Genomic DNA, 6000 nt, shown 5'->3' on the forward strand with positions numbered 1-6000 from the left:
TTCACTCTAAGCTGGAAGAAAGTTTTACAAATGGTCTTTGAATTTAGATATACTTTCTCTCTTGAGTCTACATTAATTTCATGATTTTCCATGTATCCATTACTTAAGTAGAAACAATGTGATTAATGACAGAAAATTGTTCGATTAATTAGTTAATATTTTTTGTAATCTTGCTTCAGATTTGTCTGTAAGTGCAGTCTCTGTTGAGCCCATTTCATTATTGCAGAAAAAGTTCTTGTGCCATCTCAGGTTCTGTGAGATTTTCACTCCAAGAGAAACAAACTGTCATTGGACATATGGACCAATGTCAGCCCTCTTTGTCCCCCCCCCCCCTCCCTTGCTTATTACTTTTCTTTAGGTGTGTAAAAGCCTGAAAGACCCCATGGGAGTTAAATTAGAACACTTCCTGTTCTCCCCTTCAGAGTCGCTTAAAGCCTCCGCTGAGTGCACACATGACAGGAGGGAGGAACTATGGATAGTTTGCATCTTTCCTGATCATTTATCAGCAGCACAGTGCCAGCGGGGCTCTTCGATTCTCTGTTGGCTGGAAAGTGATGCTGCACCTCGGTAATAAATGACCGGGCTGAGGTTTCCTCATTGTATCTGTTTGTAGCAGGCGACAATTGAAAAATGGTTTTATGTATTTGACTTTGCTGAGTGCAGCCTCTCTCTTATTAAACTGACTTTCCCGAGTTTGATAAATGCTGAACATAGTGATCTGGCATTTTTCACATGTTGTCCAACAGGTTAATGGGTTTATTCTGCTTCGTTAGTCCAGAGATTCCAAGAAGGGTTTATGCGTCTAAGGAAGAATTAAGCCAGAGTTCAGTTACGCACATCGGCAAGATGAGAGCAGCCCCTGACATATTTTTCCAGAGGATATCCACTTGACTGCTTCATTAGCCTTCAAGCTGTTCCCTTCAACTCACAAACTTGGACATTCGCCCATCCTGCCAATCTGTCGGGCCGCTGATGTATCCATAATCTCCTACAGTGGTTTTACAGAAAGCTGGATATGGCTCATGTTTGTCTTTTTCTTCATTAATCTTTGGTTTTTCTGAAGAGGTTCGCAGTGGGAAAGGACCCAGTGTTCCTCTGCAGGTTTGTAATGATGTCCACATGGGGCGTTTCCCACATATGACCAGATCCTTTCACGAGCAGTTTTCTTTCTAGTGAGGTGGATCTTAAGGGATATAATTATCGAATGAATCAATTGACCCTTTACTTACTCTTTCCAACAGTAAACTAAGAGTGTGGTTAAAAAAAAAAAAGAAAAGAAAAAAAGAATCATTATAGAGGAAAGAAAAGAGTTCCTTTGGAGTGCTTTGCAAATAAATCAATAGTTGTGTCTTTCAGCTTGATTTGCTCTCTAATGAAAATGTAGTTAAGTTGCTCTGTGGTTAACGTTAGATACTTTGCTTTTAAAGCTGAACCGATGACAGGGAATAAAAGTCAATATCTTAGCCTCTGCAAGCCGATTCCTTCCAAGCTCTTTTACTTTATCACTCAGTCCTCTTCAATAGGCTTCATGATCTTGGTAAAAATATATAATAATAATAATGATTCAAAAGTCTGTTGGATGAAATGGTTATCTCCTTAAATTCGAGCTCAACAGAAAAATGCTGCTTGACCTGCGGCTGCCAAGTGTTGATTTGTGAAGAAAAGTGCTGATGTGCAAAACCAAAGCACTTGAATCAGGTCAACGGGACGTGGTCATTTGTCTCGGGAGACGTTTTGGAGTGTGTGATGCATTGGCATTTGACAAATTACTCCTTAATGACCAACGTGGAGTTGAATCACAAGAGAATATGGGGCAGAATCTGGATCTGACTCTGCTGTGAGGATTCTAACCGCAGCACCGGCGTTAATGCAAATAAAAGTACATTTGTGTGATTAGATCATGTAAACTCCATTCTGACAGTTGACATTTTTAATACTTTTAGAGTCGAGTGTCATTCATCTCATCGGCGGGGTGAAATTCTGGAATGGGAGCAACTTCTGAACAGTGTGACTAAAGCCTTATTTACACAACAATATTTTCAATTGAAAATGTCAAACTTTCATTGTGTGGTTTTATTTGGTTCAAAACATTACCATGTGAAGGCAAAACTTTTCTGAAACGAAAATGCAAAAATGATGCGAGTGTAAAACAGAACCTACGGCTGATTTAGAGAAGAAATCCGCACAGACAAAATCCGTAACCGTTTCTGTAGGTTGAAACAGTTGAGGGACAAAACTAGAAATAATTAAATTATGTGCTGTAATCATGCAAAGTGATGCTCTAAGGCGTTCAATGTGCAACATATTTTGCCTAATAGCTTGCACGAGTTCAGTGCAAGATATTTAACCAGATAAGCGAGTTAGAATCTTTCAGGAGCGACAGGACTGAGAGGGAAGGCTCGCGCTTTGTTCCCAGCTGTGAACAATCTGATGTCAGTTGCTCCAAATGACCGTAAAGTTTGATCAGTCCGGCTTTCACTTGGAATGCTTCAGGGCGAGGTTGAGTAGTATTGTTCTGGATAAACTTCATTCTGCCATTCATCCTCTTTCTCCCGCTGACTCCAGACTGTCTATCAAGGCCTCCCAGTTTAATAAATTGTCTGAAGGTTCGGGATTATTAACACTGGGGGTTTGTCGTTACACAATAAACATGGCGAATCAATCATCCTCCCTTCCCTCTTGGATGAGGAAAGAACTCAGCAAGGTCGTATAGAGGCCTCCTGAAATATTAAAGAAGATTCAAACTGCTTACAGAATGACTGTCTTTATGCCGCATTGGCCAGAAACACCGAAATCATTGCAGTTCTCATGCCAAGCCACTAGTTGGTGCTGAGAAGAATACTCTTCTGATTTTCGCATTTTTTGTCTGATTTGAGTTATTTTAGTTATGTCTTTTAAGGCCTTTTTTTTCAGCCAATAGTTGAAAGTCCTTTTGAAAATGACTTTGTGTGAGTAAATAAAATGAAAACAAGATGAAATGTTTATTTCGGTATCACTTAGAGAACGCTTCAGGGAGCCACTACAGAAGAACTAAAGAGCCACAGGTTGCAGCCCCCTGTGCTAAACAATTCCACGTGTGGAGATCCCGTTTAATCGATTGTTAAACGATCGAAACATCAGAAAGTTTCTTATCGATCAAGAGACCTTGATCTCACCTGGATTACCTCTCCACTTGGTCCTTTACAGTAATAAAGCAGTTGTCCTGTTGACCGCCATGACCTTATCTGGATTGGACGACGGGACCAAAGTAGGTCATGTTGCGTAACACTGAGGAAGGAGGTGAAGAACGTCATGTCTGCAGGGTCCCCATGTGGCCGTGGTGGATGGCGAGGGGGAAGGGGGGAGGGGCTATGTTTCTGAGGTGACACATGGTTTTTCCTCAACGGAGATGGATCAACATCTTCCCGCTCCCTCACAAGTCTCCAGGCGAACAGCTGGGGCTGGCCTCATATCAGGAGCTCCGTCTCCGCTCCACCTCGACCTTCCCACCGCTCCCTTGACGTGATTTGCGTCTGATCTTATATTTCCCGCATGCCTGATGTGAGAAACTTGTGACCTCGGAAATGACAATGGTCCGACTGTGTCCCAGGAGCATTTGGAGGAGCATCAAAGAGCCGATAATCATCTAATTATTTCAGAGGAAACCACGTTTTCTACGTTTTGTAGGAAGACAGATTTAAATAGAGTGTCTCTACTTATATGTAGTTCAGTGAATTGAAAGTCAAACAGTTCTTGGGAATTTGGGAGAATTTTGTTTGGGGAAAATACAAAAAGTGTGTAAAGTGTAGATGCTTTAAGTCCCCGAGACACGATACACCCGGGATGTGTAGTTGACGCGCTGCATGTTGGGATGCCGGATGAACGAAACTCAGTTAAGCAACTTGTTTCTTTATTAACATTCAAAACTTGCAGTTTTCATCAAAGTCATGCTCATATTTTCAAGCAGCATCCGTGGATTCGCTTCAGTGGTCAAATTCTGTCACTCCTTCCTTCCCCCATATACTGTATGATTCACCTGACACTTGGATTAATGTGGATTCTGCTCCTACACAGAACGATGAAAAACATAAATGTTAAATAAATGATAATGTAGATCCTCTATGATTCTGGCTCCTGTTGTTGTCCATACTTCCTACATTAAGTGCTTGGCTAATTTCTAGGAACAAGTTTTAGAAAAGGAAACCAATTATTACAAGCTATATTTAAAGTAAATGCAACTAAGTACGTTTAAAAATGAAGAACTTAAAAAAACAGTCAGCTTGGCACCATATGTCTACTCATGAATCTGACGCCTATGTACACACACACACACACACACACACACACACACACACACACACACACACACACACACACACACACACACACACACACACACACACTGGAGCGTAAGCGGCTTGACGTTCCTGGAACTGTCTGCAGCCTGAAACATGCATCAGGGGCTCCCAGTCTGGATTTCCAGCGGCGCTGAAGGTCCCAACAGACAGCCAGCTGCTCCATCACACTTTTCACCTGAGGCCACGCTCATTTAGCAACACTGAGATACTCGGCACATCCACACGGGGAGCTCACACTCATCTAATCAGCGTTTTCACCTTGACCGTCCAGCTCTGACCTGATCACAGCGGGAAGCCTGTATTTCTGGCAGGAAGCGTCACTAAACCACCAGCAGAGTCCCGCCGTGCAGAGTCATTTGAGCAATGCGTCTTTAATTTAAATTCTCACGGAGAGGCTGAAGATGCCAGAACGTTCCTTCTCAATTATTACACCACATGTTCAGAGCTGTGATGTGAGCTGTGTGTTGCAGAGCAAATAATATATTCTCCCATTTTCTCAGTGATTTAAAAAAAAAAAAAATCTTCACTAATAGAGGCATTACTCTTGCTTTACAGAATCCTTTCTACTTTTCTATTCTTTGCTTGGTACTACTGTACACTACAATTAAAAAGTACAAAATAAAGTAATTCATAAATGAGATTGATAATAACACAACTTCGTCAAACAGAATCAAAACAACACAAATAACCATGTTAAAAAAAACAATACAAATTATTGCTTATAAATAAAATGTACTAGATTTGTTTTGAAAGAAGTAACTAGGTAGTGTGATTAATTACAAGTTTTCAGTCATTGGTGCAAGACTGGTTACTATGGTGATGAGTAAAAGACAACCTGTAACCATTTGTTATTTCCAAATAGTTCCATATATATATATACTGTATCTAGTCTAGAGCAAATCAATGCCTGCAGTGAACATCAGATTAACTGAGTTGTATCTTTTTATACTGTCGTTTCAAATATAACAGCCTGAAAAACGAACTTACTACTCCAAATCTTTGTTGTTGTAACTCTTTGCCATCAGGTCAACAATTGATTAACCTCATTGCAAGTCAATGGTTTCTGTAGAGAAAAACCAACTGTGATTTCTGAGTTGCTTTAAGTGAGTGGTGGAGCAGAGGGATTTGTTTACACTGAGTTGGCAGCGGTGACATTGTTCGTAGAGAAAGAGCTTTAAACCGTGAGGTTCTTATTAATGTAATGAGATTTTATCTATGTACTGCATAAGTAATGTGGTCACACATCTAGGAAGTTGGTTCAATGTGACAGGCAGGAGCCAGAGGATTTATTCCATATTTTGGGAGCTGTGCAACATGTTGGGAGATCACACCCACCTGATCTGTACAAAGGCAGATTAACCAGAATTAAGACATGAACGTAAGACATGAATAACTTTCTCCTCATAATAGGAAGTGATCCGACATTTACAGGCGTGCCCCTGGAGAGTAGTTTGCAAAGGTCAAGCCACTGCACCACCAGTGGCGGCCGGCTCGCAGTGAGTCTCACATCACCCCAAATGAGCTGCATAATGCTGCGCTCTCTCGCCCGCCGCAGTGCTAAAAGGTTACAACGAATGAACAGTTTAACACCAGCCGTTTATCTGTGTGATCGCAAAGGTTGCCGCGGCTTCACGAGACCGCCGCTCATTATGAGCATGTGCGG

Source organism: Lipophrys pholis (assembly GCF_963383615.2).
Source record: "Lipophrys pholis genome assembly, chromosome: 15".
Taxonomy (NCBI): Eukaryota; Metazoa; Chordata; class Actinopteri; order Blenniiformes; family Blenniidae; genus Lipophrys; species Lipophrys pholis.